This window comes from Carcharodon carcharias, chromosome 13 (assembly GCF_017639515.1).
Source record: "Carcharodon carcharias isolate sCarCar2 chromosome 13, sCarCar2.pri, whole genome shotgun sequence".
Taxonomy (NCBI): domain Eukaryota; kingdom Metazoa; phylum Chordata; class Chondrichthyes; order Lamniformes; family Lamnidae; genus Carcharodon; species Carcharodon carcharias.
In genome coordinates this window covers 140,664,835-140,684,560 of record NC_054479.1, presented here as the reverse complement: position 1 = coordinate 140,684,560, position 19,726 = coordinate 140,664,835, and the positions used below count along the sequence as shown (strand labels likewise).

The 19,726-nt window shown below is 26.1% G+C and overlaps 1 protein-coding gene across 2 annotated transcripts in view; it reads right to left on the bottom strand.

The window, feature by feature from the left end:
- Positions 1-19,726, bottom strand: part of mcm10 (minichromosome maintenance 10 replication initiation factor) — an 81,425-nt gene extending 61,699 nt beyond the window's left edge. For both annotated transcript variants that reach the window (XM_041201982.1, XM_041201983.1), the window contains exon 1: positions 19,684-19,726. The gene's annotated coding sequence lies outside the window, so the exon portion shown is untranslated. The remainder of the gene's footprint in view (positions 1-19,683) is intronic.

Sequence of the window (19,726 nt, the reverse complement as noted above, 5' to 3'; positions counted from 1 at the left end):
CTCGGTATATTTAATGATATTTTACACGCGGTATATTTAGTGATATTTAACTCTCGGTATATTTAATGATATTTTACACTCGGTATATTTAGTGATATTCAACTCTCGGTATATTTAACGATATTTTACACTCGGTATATTTAATGATATTTAACTCTCGGTATATTTAACGATATTTTACACTCGGTATATTTAATGATATTTAACTCTCGGTATATTTAACGATATTTTACACTCGGTATATTTAGTGATATTTAACTCTCGGTATATTTAATGATATTTTACACTCGGTATATTTAGTGATATTTAACTCTCGGTATATTTAATGATATTTAACACTCGGTATATTTAGTGATATTTAACTCTCGGTATATTTAATGATATTTAACTCTCGGTATATTTAATGATATTTTACACTCGGTATATTTAATGATATTTAACTCTCGGTATATTTAATGATATTTTACACTCGGTATATTTAATGATATTTAACTCTCGGTATATTTAATGATATTTTACCCTCGGTATATTTAATGATATTTAACTCTCGGTATATTTAATGATATTTTACACTCGGTATATTTAGTGATATTTAACTCTCGGTATATTTAATGATATTTTACACTCGGTATATTTAATGATATTTAACTCTCGGTATATTTAATGATATTTAACACTCGGTATATTTAGTGATATTTAACTCTCGGTATATTTAATGATATTTAACACTCGGTATATTTAGTGATATTTAACTCTCGGTATATTTAATGATATTTAACACTCGGTATATTTAACGATATTTTACACTCGGTATATTTAGTGATATTTAACACTCGGTATATTTAGTGATATTTAACTCTCGGTATATTTAACGATATTTTACACTCGGTATATTTAATGATATTTAACTCTCGGTATATTTAATGATATTTTGCACTCGGTATATTTAGTGATATTTAACTCTCGGTATATTTAATGATATTTTACACTCGGTATATTTAGTGATATTTAACTCTCGGTATATTTAACGATATTTTACACTCGGTATATTTAATGCTATTGAACTCTCGGTATATTTAATGATATTTTACACGCGGTATATTTAGTGATAGTTAACTCTCGGTATATTTAATGATATTTTACACTCGGTATATTTAGTGATATTTAACTCTCGGTATATTTAATGATATTTTACACTCGGTATATTTAATGATATTTAACTCTCGGTATATTTAATGATATTTTACACTCGATATATTTAGTGATATTTAACTCTCGGTATATTTAATGATATTTTACACTCGGTATATTTAGTGATATTTAACTCTCGGTATATTTAATGATATTTAACACTCGGTATATTTAACGATATTGAACTCTCGGTATATTTAGTGATATTTAACTCTCGGTATATTTAATGATATTTAACACTCGGTATATTTAGTGATATTTAACTCTCGGTATATTTAACGATATTTTACACTCGGTATATTTAGTGATATTTAACTCTCGGTACATTTAATGATATTTTACACTCGGTATATTTAGTGATATTTAACTCTCGGTATATTTAACGATATTTAACACTCGGTATATTTAACGATATTTAACTCTCGGTATATTTAGTGATATTTAACTCTCGGTATATTTAACGATATTTAACTCTCGGTATATTTAACGATATTTTACACTCGGTATATTTAATGATATTTAACTCTCGGTATATTTAATGATATTTTACACTCGGTATATTTAGTGATATTTAACTCTCGGTATATTTAATGATATTTTACACTCGGTATATTTAGTGATATTTAACTCTCGGTATATTTAACGATATTTTACACTCGGTATATTTAATGATATTTAACTCTCGGTATATTTAATGATATTTTGCACTCGGTATATTTAGTGATATTTAACTCTCGGTATATTTAATGATATTTTACACTCGGTATATTTAGTGATATTTAACTCTCGGTATATTTAACGATATTTTACACTCGGTATATTTAATGATATTGAACTCTCGGTATATTTAATGATATTTTACACGCGGTATATTTAGTGATATTTAACTCTCGGTATATTTAATGATATTTTACACTCGGTATATTTAGTGATATTTAACTCTCGGTATATTTAATGATATTTTACACTCGGTATATTTAATGATATTTAACTCTCGGTATATTTAATGATATTTTACACTCGGTATATTTAGTGATATATAACTCTCGGTATATTTAATGATATTTTACACTCGGTATATTTAGTGATATTTAACTCTCGGTATATTTAATGATATTTAACACTCGGTATATTTAACGATATTGAACTCTCGGTATATTTAGTGATATTTAACTCACGGTATATTTAACGATATTTTACACTCGGTATATTTAATGATATTTAACTCTCGGTATATTTAATGATATTTTACACTCGGTATATTTAGTGATATTTAACTCTCGGTATATTTAATGATATTTTACACTCGGTATATTTAATGACATTTAACTCTCGGTATATTTAATGATATTTAACACTCGGTATATTTAGTGATATTTAACTCACGGTATATTTAACGATATTTAACACTCGGTATATTTAACGATATTTAACTCTCGGTATATTTAGTGATATTTAACTCTCGGTATATTTAATGATATTTAACACTCGGTATATTTAGTGATATTTAACTCTCGGTATATTTAGTGATATTTAACTCTCGGTATATTTAACGATATTTAACACTCGGTATATTTAACGATATTTAACTCTCGGTATATTTAATGATATTTAACACTCGGTATATTTAACGATATTTAACACTCGGTATATTTAGTGATATTTAACACTCGGTATATTTAATGATATTTAACACTCGGTATATTTAACAATATTTAACTCTCGGTATATTTAATGATACTTAACACTCGGTATATTTAATGATATTGAAAACTCGGTATATTTAGTGATATTGAACTCTCGGTATATATAATGATATTTTACACTCGGTATATTTAGTGATATTTAACTCTCGGTATATTTAATGATATTTTACACGCGGTATATTTAGTGATATTTAACTCTCGGTATATTTAATGATATTTTACACTCGGTATATTTAGTGATATTTAACTCTCGGTATATTTAATGATATTTTACACTCGGTATATTTAATGATATTTAACTCTCGGTATATTTAACGATATTTTACACTCGGTATATTTAGTGATATTTAACTCTCGGTACATTTAATGATATTTTACACTCGGTATACTTAGTGATATTTAACTCTCGGTATATTTAACGATATTTAACACTCGGTATATTTAACGATATTTAACTCTCGGTATATTTAGTGATATTTAACTCTCGGTATATTTAACGATATTTTACACTCGGTATATTTAATGATATTTAACTCTCGGTATATTTAATGATATTTTACACTCGGTATATTTAGTGATATTTAACACTCGGTATATTTAATGATATTTAACACTCGGTATATTTAGTGATATTTAACTCTCGGTATATTCAATGATATTTTACACTCGGTATATTTAGTGATATTTAACTCTCGGTATATTTAATGATATTTTACACTCGGTATATTTAGTGATATTTAACTCTCGGTATATTTAACGATATTTTACACTCGGTATATTTAATGATATTTAACTCTCGGTATATTTAATGATATTTTGCACGCTGTATATTTAGTGATATTTAACTCTCGGTATATTTAATGATATTTTACACTCGGTATATTTAGTGATATTTAACTCTCGGTATATTTAATGATATTTTACACTCGGTATATTTAATGATATTTAACTCTTGGTATATTTAACGATATTTTACACTCGGTATATTTAATGATATTTAACTCTCGGTATATTTAATGATATTTTACACTCGGTATATTTAGTGATATTTAACTCTCGGTATATTTAGTGATATTTTACACTCGGTATAGTTAGTGATATTTAACACTCGGTATATTTAACGATATTTAACACTCGGTATATTTAACGATATTTAACTCTCGGTATATTTAGTGATATTTAACTCTCGGTATATTTAACGATATTTTACACTCGGTATATTTAATGATATTTAACTCTCGGTATATTTAATGATATTTTACACTCGGTATATTTAGTGATATTTAACTCTCGGTATATTTAATGATATTTTACACTCGGTACATTTAGTGATATTTAACTCTCGGTATATTTAATGATATTTAACACTCGGTATATTTAGTGATATTTAACTCTCGGTATATTTAATGATATTTAACACTCGGTATATTTAGTGATATTTAACTCTCGGTATATTTAATGATATTTTACACTCGGTATATTTAGTGATATTTAACTCTCGGTATATTTAATGATATTTTACACTCGGTATATTTAATGATATTTAACTCTCGGTATATTTAACGATATTTTACACTCGGTATATTTAATGATATTGAACTCTCGGTATATTTAATGATATTTTACACGCGGTATATTTAGTGATAGTTAACTCTCGGTATATTTAATGATATTTTACACTCGGTATATTTAGTGATATTTAACTCTCGGTATATTTAATGATATTTTACACTCGGTATATTTAGTGATATTTAACTCTCGGTATATTTAATGATATTTTACACTCGGTATATTTAGTGATATTTAACTCTCGGTATATTTAATGATATTTTACACTCGGTATATTTAGTGATATTTAACTCTCGGTATATTTAATGATATTTAACACTCGGTATATTTAACGATATTGAACTCTCGGTATATTTAGTGATATTTAACTCTCGGTATATTTAACGATATTTCACACTCGGTATATTTAATGATATTTAACTCTCGGTATATTTAATGATATTTTACACTCGGTATATTTAGTGATATTTAACTCTCGGTATATTTAATGATATTTTACACTCGGTATATTTAGTGATATTTAACTCTCGGTATATTTAATGATATTTAACACTCGGTATATTTAACGATATTGAACTCTCGGTATATTTAGTGATATTTAACTCTCGGTATATTTAACGATATTTTACACTCGGTATATTTAATGATATTTAACTCTCGGTATATTTAATGATATTTTACACTCGGTATATTTAGTGATATTTAACTCTCGGTATATTTAATGATATTTTACACTCGGTATATTTAATGATATTTAACTCTCGGTATATTTAATGATATTTAACACTCGGTATATTTAGTGATATTTAACTCACGGTATATTTAACGATATTTAACACTCGGTATATTTAACGATATTTAACTCTCGGTATATTTAGTGATATTTAACTCTCGGTATATTTAGTGATATTTAACACTCGGTATATTTAGTGATATTTAACTCTCGGTATATTTAACGATATTTTACACTCGGTATATTTAGTGATATTTAACTCTCGGTACATTTAATGATATTTTACACTCGGTATATTTAGTGATATTTAACTCTCGGTATATTTAACGATATTTAACACTCGGTATATTTAACGATATTTAACTCTCGGTATATTTAGTGATATTTAACTCTCGGTATATTTAACGATATTTAACACTCGGTATATTTAACGATATTTTACACTCGGTATATTTAGTGATATTTAACACTCGGTATATTTAACGATATTTAACTCTCGGTATATTTAGTGATATTTAACTCTCGGTATATTTAGTGATATTTAACACTCGGTATATTTAATTATATTTAACTCTCGGTATATTTAATGATATTTTACACTCGGTATATTTAGTGATATTTAACTCTCGGTATATTTAATGATATTTTACACTCGGTATATTTAGTGATATTTAACTCTCGGTATATTTAATGATATTTAACACTCGGTATATTTAACGATATTGAACTCTCGGTATATTTAGTGATATTTAACACTCGGTATATTTAATGATATTTAACACTCGGTATATTTAGTGATATTTAACTCTCGGTATATTCAATGATATTTTACACTCGGTATATTTAGTGATATTTAACTCTCGGTATATTTAATGATATTTTACACTCGGTATATTTAGTGATATTTAACTCTCGGTATATTTAACGATATTTTACACTCGGTATATTTAATGATATTTAACTCTCGGTATATTTAATGATATTTTACACTCGGTATATTTAATGATATTTAACTCTCGGTATATTTAATGTTATTTTACACTCGGTATATTTAGTGATATTTAACTCTCGGTATATTTAATGATATTTTACACTCGGTATATTTAATGATATTTAACTCTCGGTATATTTAATGATATTTAACACTCGGTATATTTAGTGATATTTAACTCACGGTATATTTAACGATATTTAACACTCGGTATATTTAACGATATTTAACTCTCGGTATATTTAGTGATATTTAACTCTCGGTATATTTAGTGATATTTAACACTCGGTATATTTAGTGATATTTAACTCTCGGTATATTTAACGATATTTTACACTCGGTATATTTAGTGATATTTAACTCTCGGTACATTTAATGATATTTTACACTCGGTATATTTAGTGATATTTAACTCTCGGTATATTTAACGATATTTAACACTCGGTATATTTAGTGATATTTAACTCACGGTATATTTAACGATATTTAACACTCGGTATATTTAACGATATTTAACTCTCGGTATATTTAGTGATATTTAACTCTCGGTATATTTAGTGATATTTAACACTCGGTATATTTAGTGATATTTAACTCTCGGTATATTTAACGATATTTTACACTCGGTATATTTAGTGATATTTAACTCTCGGTACATTTAATGATATTTTACACTCGGTATATTTAGTGATATTTAACTCTCGGTATATTTAACGATATTTAACACTCGGTATATTTAACGATATTTAACTCTCGGTATATTTAGTGATATTTAACTCTCGGTATATTTAACGATATTTTACACTCGGTATATTTAGTGATATTTAACACTCGGTATATTTAACGATATTTAACTCTCGGTATATTTAGTGATATTTAACTCTCGGTATATTTAGCGATATTTAACACTCGGTATACTTAATTATATTTAACTCTCGGTATATTTAATGATATTTTACACTCGGTATATTTAGTGATATTTAACTCTCGGTATATTTAATGATATTTTACACTCGGTATATTCAGTGATATTTAACTCTCGGTATATTTAATGATATTTAACACTCGGTATATTTAATGATATTGAACTCTCGGTATATTTAGTGATATTTAACACTCGGTATATTTAATGATATTTAACACTCGGTATATTTAGTGATATTTAACTCTCGGTATATTCAATGATATTTTACACTCGGTATATTTAGTGATATTTAACTCTCGGTATATTTAATGATATTTTACACTCGGTATATTTAGTGATATTTAACTCTCGGTATATTTAACGATATTTTACACTCGGTATATTTAATGATATTTAACTCTCGGTATATTTAATGTTATTTTACACTCGGTATATTTAGTGATATTTAACTCTCGGTATATTTAATGATATTTTACACTCGGTATATTTAATGATATTTAACTCTCGGTATATTTAATGATATTTAACACTCGGTATATTTAGTGATATTTAATTCTCGGTATATTTAATGATATTTAACACTCGGTATATTTAATGATATTTAACTCTCGGTATACTTAGTGATATTTAACTCTAGGTATACTTAATGATATTTAACTCTCGGTATATTTAGTGATATTTTACACTCGGTATATTTAATGATATTTAACTCTCGGTATATTTAGTGATATTTAACTCTCGGTATATTTAGTGATACTTAACTCTCGGTATATTTAATAATATTTAGCTCTCGGTATATTTAATGATATTTAACTCTCGGTATATTTAGTGATATTTTACACTCGGTATATTTAATGATATTTAACTCTCGGTATATTTAGTGATATTTAACTCTCAGTATATTTAGTGATATTTAACTCTCGGTATATTTAATGATATTTAACTCTCGGTATATTTAATGATATTTTACAAGCGGTATATTTAGTGATAGTTAACTCTCGGTATATTTAATGATATTTTACACTCGGTATATTTAGTGATATTTAACTCTCGGTATATTTAATGATATTTTACACTCGGTATATTTAATGATATTTAACTCTCGGTATATTTAACGATATTTTACACTCGGTATATTTAATGATATTTAACTCTCGGTATATTTAATGATATTTTACACTCGGTATATTTAGTGATATTTAACTCTCGGTATATTTAATGATATTTTACACTCGGTATATTTAGTGATAATTAACTCTCGGTATATTTAATGATATTTAACACTCGGTATATTTAACGATATTGAACTCTCGGTATATTTAGTGATATTTAACTCTCGGTATATTTAACGATACTTTACACTCGGTATATTTAATGATATTTAACTCTCGGTATATTTAATGATATTTTACACTCGGTATATTTAGTGATATGTAACTCTCGGTATATTTAATGATATTTTACACTCTGTATATTTAATGATATTTAACACTCGGTATATTTAATGATATTTAACACTCGGTATATTTAACGATATTTTACACTCGATATATTTAGTGATATTTTACACTCGGTATATTTAGTGATATTTAACTCTCGGTATATTTAATGATATTTAACACTCGGTATATTTAACGATATTTAACTCTCGGTATATTTAGTGATATTTAACTCTCGGTATATTTAATGATATTTAACACTCGGTATATTTAGTGATATTTAACTCTCGGTATATTTAATGATATTTAACACTCGGTATATTTAACGATATTTAACTCTCGGTATATTTAATGATATTTAACACTCGGTATATTTAATGATATTTAACACACGGTATATTTAATGATATTTAACACTCGGTATATTTAGTGATATTTAACACTCGGTATATTTAGTGATATTTAACACTCGGTATATTTAATGATATTTAACACTCGGTATATTTAACGATATTTAACTCTCGGTATATTTAATGATATTTAACACTCGGTATATTTAATGATATTTAACACTCGGTATATTTAGTGATATTTAACTCTCGGTATATTTAATGATATTTTACACTCGGTATATTTAGTGATATTTAACTCTCGGTATATTTAATGATATTTTACACTCGGTATATTTAGTGATATTTAACTCTTGGTATACTTAACGATATTTTACACTCGGTATATTTAATGATATTTAACTCTCGGTATATTTAATGATATTTTACACGCGGTATATTTAGTGATATTTAACTCTCGGTATATTTAATGATATTTTACACTCGGTATATTTAGTGATATTCAACTCTCGGTATATTTAACGATATTTTACACTCGGTATATTTAATGATATTTAACTCTCGGTATATTTAACGATATTTTACACTCGGTATATTTAATGATATTTAACTCTCGGTATATTTAACGATATTTTACACTCGGTATATTTAGTGATATTTAACTCTCGGTATATTTAATGATATTTTACACTCGGTATATTTAGTGATATTTAACTCTCGGTATATTTAATGATATTTAACACTCGGTATATTTAGTGATATTTAACTCTCGGTATATTTAATGATATTTAACTCTCGGTATATTTAATGATATTTTACACTCGGTATATTTAATGATATTTAACTCTCGGTATATTTAATGATATTTTACACTCGGTATATTTAATGATATTTAACTCTCGGTATATTTAATGATATTTTACCCTCGGTATATTTAATGATATTTAACTCTCGGTATATTTAATGATATTTTACACTCGGTATATTTAGTGATATTTAACTCTCGGTATATTTAATGATATTTTACACTCGGTATATTTAATGATATTTAACTCTCGGTATATTTAATGATATTTTACACTCGGTATATTTAATGATATTTTACACTCGGTATATTTAGTGATATTTAACTCTCGGTATATTTAATGATATTTTACACTCGGTATATTTAGTGATATTTAACTCTCGGTATATTTAATGATATTTAACACTCGGTATATTTAGTGATATTTAACTCTCGGTATATTTAATGATATTTAACACTCGGTATATTTAGTGATATTTAACTCTCGGTATATTTAATGATATTTAACACTCGGTATATTTAGTGATATTTAACTCTCGGTATATTTAATGATATTTAACACTCGGTATATTTAGTGATATTTAACTCTCGGTATATTTAACGATATTTAACTCTCGGTATATTTAGTGATATTTAACTCTCGGTATATTTAATGATATTTAACACTCGGTATATTTAGAGATATTTAACTCTCGGTATATTTAGTGATATTTAACACTCGGTATATTTAACGATATTTAACTCTCGGTATATTTAGTGATATTTTACACTCGGTATATTTAGTGATATTTAACTCTCGGTATATTTAATGATATTTAACACTCGGTATATTTAACGATATTGAACTCTCGGTATATTTAGTGATATTTAACACTCGGTATATTTAATGATATTTAACACTCGGTATATTTAGTGATATTTAACTCTCGGTATATTCAATGATATTTTACACTCGGTATATTTAGTGATATTTAACTCTCGGTATATTTAATGATATTTTACACTCGGTATATTTAGTGATATTTAACTCTCGGTATATTTAACGATATTTTACACTCGGTATATTTAATGATATTTAACTCTCGGTATATTTAATGATATTTTACACTCGGTATATTTAGTGATATATAACTCTCGGTATATTTAATGATATTTTACACTCGGTATATTTAGTGATATTTAACTCTCGGTATATTTAATGATATTTAACACTCGGTATATTTAACGATATTGAACTCTCGGTATATTTAGTGATATTTAACTCACGGTATATTTAATGATATTTTACACTCGGTATATTTAGTGATATTTAACTCTCGGTATATTTAGTGATATTTAACTCTCGGTATATTTAGTGATATTTAACTCTCGGTATATTTAGCGATATTTAACTCTCGGTATATTTAGCGATATTTAACTCTCGGTATATTTAGCGATATTTAACTCTCGGTATATTTAGCGATATTTAACTCTCGGTATATTTAGCGATATTTAACTCTCGGTATATTTAGCGATATTTAACTCTCGGTATATTTAGCGATATTTAACTCTCGGTATATTTAGCGATATTTAACTCTCGGTATATTTAATGATATTTTACACTCGGTATATTTAGTAATATTTAACACTCGGTATATTTAATGATATTTAACTCTCGGTATATTTAATGATATTTTACACTCGGTATATTTAGTCATATTTAACTCTCGGTATATTTAATGATATTTTACACGCGGTATATTTAGTGATATTTAACTCTCGGTATATTTAGTGATATTTAACTCTCGGTATATTTAGTGATATTTAACACTCGATATATTTAGTGATATTTAACTCTCGGTATATTTAGTGATATTTAACTCTCGGTATATTTAGTGATATTTGACTCTCGGTATATTTAGTGATATTTGACTCTCGGTATATTTAGTGATATTTTACACTCGGTATATTTAGTGATATTTAACTCTCGGTATATTTAGTGATATTTAACTCTCGGTATATTTAGTGATATTTAACTCTCGGTATAATTAGTGATATTTAACTCTCGGTATATTTAGTGATATTTAACTCTCGGTATATTTAGTGATATTTAACTCTCGGTATATTTAGTGATATTTTACACTCGGTATATTTAATGATATTTAACTCTCGGTATATTTAGTGATATTTAACTCTCGGTATATTTAGTGATATTTAACTCTCGGTATATTTAGTGATATTTTACACTCGGTATATTTAATGATATTTAAGTCTCGGTATATTTAGTGATATTTAACTCTCGGTATATTTAGTGATATTTAACTCTCGGTATATTTAGTGATATTTTACACTCGGTATATTTAATGATATTTAACTCTCGGTATATTTAGTGATATTTAACTCTCGGTATATTTAGTGATATTTTACACTCGGTATTTTTAATGATATTTAACTCTCGGTATATTTAGTGATATTTAACTCTCGGTATATTTAGTGATATTTAACTCTCGGTATATTTAGTGATATTTAACTCTCGGTATATTTAGTGATATTTTACACTCGGTATATTTAGTGATATTTAACACTCGGTATATTTAGTGATATTTAACACTCGGTATATTTAGTGATATTTAACTCTCGGTATATTTAGTGATATTTAACTCTCGGTATATTTAGTGATATTTTACACTCGGTATATTTAGTGATATTTAACTCTCGGTATATTTAGTGATATTTAACTCTCGGTATATTTAGTGATATTTAACTCTCGGTATATTTAGTGATATTTAACTCTCGGTATATTTAGTGATATTTAACTCTCGGTATATTTAGTGATATTTAACTCTCGGTATATTTAGTGATATTTAACTCTCGGTATATTTAGTGATATTTAACTCTCGGTATATTTAGTGATATTTAACTCTCGGTATATTTAGTGATATTTAACTCTCGGTATATTTAGTGATATTTAACTCTCGGTATATTTAGTGATATTTAACTCTCGGTATATTTAGTGATATTTAACTCTCGGTATATTTAGTGATATTTAACTCTCGGTATATTTAGTGATATTTAACTCTCGGTATATTTAGTGATATTTAACTCTCGGTATATTTAGTGATATTTAACTCTCGGTATATTTAGTGATATTTAACTCTCGGTATATTTAGTGATATTTAACTCTCGGTATATTTAATGATATTTAACTCTCGGTATATTTAGTGATATTTAACTCTCGGTATATTTAGTGATATTTAACTCTCGGTATATTTAGTGATATTTAACTCTCGGTATATTTAGTGATATTTAACTCTCGGTATATTTAGTGATATTTAACTCTCGGTATATTTAATGATATTTAACTCTCGGTATATTTAGTGATATTTAACTCTCGGTATATTTAGTGATATTTAACTCTCGGTATATTTAGTGATATTTAACTCTCGGTATATTTAGTGATATTTAACTCTCGGTATATTTAGTGATATTTAACTCTCGGTATATTTAGTGATATTTAACTCTCGGTATATTTAGTGATATTTAACTCTCGGTATATTTAGTGATATTTAACTCTCGGTATATTTAGTGATATTTAACTCTCGGTATATTTAGTGATATTTAACTCTCGGTATATTTAGTGATATTTAACTCTCGGTATATTTAGTGATATTTAACTCTCGGTATATTTAGTGATATTTAACTCTCGGTATATTTAATGATATTTAACTCTCGGTATATTTAGTGATATTTAACTCTCGGTATATTTAATGATATTTAACTCTCGGTATATTTAGTGATATTTAACTCTCGGTATATTTATGATATTTAACTCTCGGTATATTTAGTGATATTTAACTCTCGGTATATTTAATGATATTTAACTCTCGGTATATTTAGTGATATTTAACTCTCGGTATATTTAATGATATTTAACTCTCGGTATATTTAGTGATATTTAACTCTCGGTATATTTAATGATATTTAACTCTCGGTATATTTAGTGATATTTAACTCTCGGTATATTTAGTGATATTTAACTCTCGGTATATTTAGTGATATTTAACTCTCGGTATATTTAGTGATATTTAACTCTCGGTATATTTAGTGATATTTAACTCTCGGTATATTTAGTGATATTTAACTCTCGGTATATTTAGTGATATTTAACTCTCGGTATATTTAGTGATATTTAACTCTCGGTATATTTAGTGATATTTAACTCTCGGTATATTTAGTGATATTTAACTCTCGGTATATTTAGCGATATTTAACTCTCGGTATATTTAGTGATATTTAACTCTCGGTATATTTAATGATATTTAACTCTCGGTATATTTAGTGATATTTAACTCTCGGTATATTTAGTGATATTTAACTCTCGGTATATTTAGTGATATTTAACTCTCGGTATATTTAATGATATTTAACTCTCGGTATATTTAGTGATATTTAACTCTCGGTATATTTAGTGATATTTAACTCTCGGTATATTTAGTGATATTTAACTCTCGGTATATTTAGTGATATTTAACTCTCGGTATATTTAGTGATATTTAACTCTCGGTATATTTAGTGATATTTAACTCTCGGTATATTTAGTGATATTTAACTCTCGGTATATTTAGTGATATTTAACTCTCGGTATATTTAGTGATATTTAACTCTCGGTATATTTAGTGATATTTAACTCTCGGTATATTTAGTGATATTTAACTCTCGGTATATTTAGTGATATTTAACTCTCGGTATATTTAGTGATATTTAACTCTCGGTATATTTAGTGATATTTAACTCTCGGTATATTTAGTGATATTTAACTCTCGGTATATTTAGTGATATTTAACTCTCGGTATATTTAGTGATATTTAACTCTCGGTATATTTAGTGATATTTAACTCTCGGTATATTTAGTGATATTTAACTCTCGGTATATTTAGTGATATTTAACTCTCGGTATATTTAGTGATATTTAACTCTCGGTATATTTAGTGATATTTAACTCTCGGTATATTTAGTGATATTTAACTCTCGGTATATTTAGTGATATTTAACTCTCGGTATATTTAGTGATATTTAACTCTCGGTATATTTAGTGATATTTAACTCTCGGTATATTTAGTGATATTTAACTCTCGGTATATTTAGTGATATTTAACTCTCGGTATATTTAGTGATATTTAACTCTCGGTATATTTAGTGATATTTAACTCTCGGTATATTTAGTGATATTTAACTCTCGGTATATTTAGTGATATTTAACTCTCGGTATATTTAGTGATATTTAACTCTCGGTATATTTAGTGATATTTAACTCTCGGTATATTTAGTGATATTTAACTCTCGGTATATTTAGTGATATTTAACTCTCGGTATATTTAGTGATATTTAACTCTCGGTATATTTAGTGATATTTAACTCTCGGTATATTTAGTGATATTTAACTCTCGGTATATTTAGTGATATTTAACTCTCGGTATATTTAGTGATATTTAACTCTCGGTATATTTAGTGATATTTAACTCTCGGTATATTTAGTGATATTTAACTCTCGGTATATTTAGTGATATTTAACTCTCGGTATATTTAGTGATATTTAACTCTCGGTATATTTAGTGATATTTAACTCTCGGTATATTTAGTGATATTTAACTCTCGGTATATTTAGTGATATTTAACTCTCGGTATATTTAGTGATATTTAACTCTCGGTATATTTAGTGATATTTAACTCTCGGTATATTTAGTGATATTTAACTCTCGGTATATTTAGTGATATTTAACTCTCGGTATATTTAGTGATATTTAACTCTCGGTATATTTAGTGATATTTAACTCTCGGTATATTTAGTGATATTTAACTCTCGGTATATTTAGTGATATTTAACTCTCGGTATATTTAGTGATATTTAACTCTCGGTATATTTAGTGATATTTAACTCTCGGTATATTTAGTGATATTTAACTCTCGGTATATTTAGTGATATTTAACTCTCGGTATATTTAGTGATATTTAACTCTCGGTATATTTAATGATATTTAACTCTCGGTATATTTAGTGATATTTAACTCTCGGTATATTTAGTGATATTTAACTCTCGGTATATTTAGTGATATTTAACTCTCGGTATATTTAGTGATATTTAACTCTCGGTATATTTAGTGATATTTAACTCTCGGTATATTTAGTGATATTTAACTCTCGGTATATTTAGTGATATTTAACTCTCGGTATATTTAGTGATATTTAACTCTCGGTATATTTAGTGATATTTAACTCTCGGTATATTTAGTGATATTTAACTCTCGGTATATTTAGTGATATTTAACTCTCGGTATATTTAGTGATATTTAACTCTCGGTATATTTAGTGATATTTAACTCTCGGTATATTTAGTGATATTTAACTCTCGGTATATTTAGTGATATTTAACTCTCGGTATATTTAGTGATATTTAACTCTCGGTATATTTAGTGATATTTAACTCTCGGTATATTTAGTGATATTTAACTCTCGGTATATTTAGTGATATTTAACTCTCGGTATATTTAGTGATATTTAACTCTCGGTATATTTAGTGATATTTAACTCTCGGTATATTTAGTGATATTTAACTCTCGGTATATTTAGTGATATTTAACTCTCGGTATATTTAGTGATATTTAACTCTCGGTATATTTAGTGATATTTAACTCTCGGTATATTTAGTGATATTTAACTCTCGGTATATTTAGTGATATTTAACTCTCGGTATATTTAGTGATATTTAACTCTCGGTATATTTAGTGATATTTAACTCTCGGTATATTTAGTGATATTTAACTCTCGGTATATTTAGTGATATTTAACTCTCGGTATATTTAGTGATATTTAACTCTCGGTATATTTAGTGATATTTAACTCTCGGTATATTTAGTGATATTTAACTCTCGGTATATTTAGTGATATTTAACTCTCGGTATATTTAGTGATATTTAACTCTCGGTATATTTAATGATATTTAACTCTCGGTATATTTAGTGATATTTAACTCTCGGTATATTTAGTGATATTTAACTCTCGGTATATTTAGTGATATTTAACTCTCGGTATATTTATGATATTTAACTCTCGGTATATTTAATGATATTTAACTCTCGGTATATTTAGTGATATTTAACTCTCGGTATATTTAGTGATATTTAACTCTCGGTATATTTAATGATATTTAACTCTCGGTATATTTAGTGATATTTAACTCTCGGTATATTTAGTGATATTTAACTCTCGGTATATTTAGTGATATTTAACTCTCGGTATATTTAGTGATATTTAACTCTCGGTATATTTAGTGATATTTAACTCTCGGTATATTTAGTGATATTTAACTCTCGGTATATTTAGTGATATTTAACTCTCGGTATATTTAATGATATTTAACTCTCGGTATATTTAGTGATATTTAACTCTCGGTATATTTAGTGATATTTAACTCTCGGTATATTTAGTGATATTTAACTCTCGGTATATTTAATGATATTTAACTCTCGGTATATTTAGTGATATTTAACTCTCGGTATATTTAGTGATATTTAACTCTCGGTATATTTAGTGATATTTAACTCTCGGTATATTTAATGATATTTAACTCTCGGTATATTTAGTGATATTTAACTCTCGGTATATTTAGTGATATTTAACTCTCGGTATATTTAATGATATTTAACTCTCGGTATATTTAATGATATTTAACTCTCGGTATATTTAGTGATATTTAACTCTCGGTATATTTAATGATATTTAACTCTCGGTATATTTAGTGATATTTAACTCTCGGTATATTTAATGATATTTAACTCTCGGTATATTTAGTGATATTTAACTCTCGGTATATTTAATGATATTTAACTCTCGGTATATTTAGTGATATTTAACTCTCGGTATATTTAGTGATATTTAACTCTCGGTATATTTAGTGATATTTAACTCTCGGTATATTTAATGATATTTAACTCTCGGTATATTTAGTGATATTTAACTCTCGGTATATTTAGTGATATTTAACTCTCGGTATATTTAGTGATATTTAACACTCGGTATATTTAACGATATTTAACTCTCGGTATATTTAGTGATATTTAACTCTCGGTATATTTAACGATATTTAACTCTCGGTATATTTAGTGATATTTAACTCTCGGTATATTTAATGATATTTAACTCTCGGTATATTTAGTGATATTTAACTCTCGGTATATTTAATGATATTTAACTCTCGGTATATTTAGTGATATTTAACTCTCGGTATATTTAGTGATATTTAACTCTCGGTATATTTAATGATATTTAACTCTCGGTATATTTAGTGATATTTAACTCTCGGTATATTTAGTGATATTTAACTCTCGGTATATTTAGTGATATTTAACACTCGGTATATTTAATGATATTTAACTCTCGGTATATTTAGTGATATTTAACTCTCGGTATATTTAACGATATTTAACTCTCGGTATATTTAGTGATATTTAACTCTCGGTATATTTAACGATATTTAACTCTCGGTATATTTAGTGATATTTAACTCTCGGTATATTTAGTGATATTTAACTCTCGGTATATTTAGTGATATTTAACTCTCGGTATATTTAATGATATTTTACACTCGGTATATTTAGTGATATTTAACTCTCGGTATATTTAATGATATTTAACTCTCGGTATATTTAGTGATATTTAACTCTCGGTATATTTAGTGATATTTAACACTCGGTATATTTAGTGATATTTAACTCTCGGTATATTTAGTGATATTTAACTCTCGGTATATTTAGTGATATTTAACTCTCGGTATATTTAATGATATTTAACTCTCGGTATATTTAGTGATATTTAACTCTCGGTATATTTAGTGATATTTAACTCTCGGTATATTTAGTGATATTTAACTCTCGGTATATTTAGTGATATTTAACTCTCGGTATATTTAGTGATATTTAACTCTCGGTATATTTAGTGATATTTAACTCTCGGTATATTTAGTGATATTTAACTCTCGGTATATTTAGTGATATTTAACTCTCGGTATATTTAGTGATATTTAACTCTCGGTATATTTAGTGATATTTAACACTCGGTATATTTAGTGATATTTAACTCTCGGTATATTTAGTGATATTTAACTCTCGGTATATTTAGTGATATTTAACTCTCGGTATATTTAGTGATATTTAACACTCGGTATATTTAGTGATATTTAACTCTCGGTATATTTAACGATATTTAACTCTCGGTATATTTAGTGATATTTGACTCTCGGTATATTTAATGATATTTAACTCTCGGTATATTTAGTGATATTTAACACTCGGTATATTTAGTGATATTTAACTCTCGGTATATTTAACGATATTTAACACTCGGTATATTTAGTGATATTTAACTCTCGGTATATTTAATGATATTTAACTCTCGGTATATTTAGTGATATTTGACTCTCGGTATATTTAACGATATTTAACTCTCGGTATATTTAGTGATATTTGACTCTCGGTATATTTAGTGATATTTAACTCTCGGTATATTTAATGATATTTAACTCTCGGTATATTTAGTGATATTTAACTCTCGGTATATTTAATGATATTTAACTCTCGGTATATTTAGTGATATTTGACTCTCGGTATATTTAACGATATTTAACTCTCGGTATATTTAGTGATATTTGACTCTCGGTATATTTAGTGATATTTAACTCTCGGTATATTTAATGATATTTAACACTCGGTATATTTAGTGATATTTAACTCTCGGTATATTTAGTGATATTTAACTCTCGGTATATTTAGTGATATTTGACTCTCGGTATATTTAGTGATATTTAACTCTCGGTATATTTAGTGATATTTAACTCTCGGTATATTTAGTGATATTTGACTCTCGGTATATTTAACGATATTTAACTCTCGGTATATTTAGTGATATTTAACTCTCGGTATATTTAGTGATATTTGACTCACCCTCTGTCCTTTTCTCCCCTTCAGTTGGCGCCAAAAGCTCGGG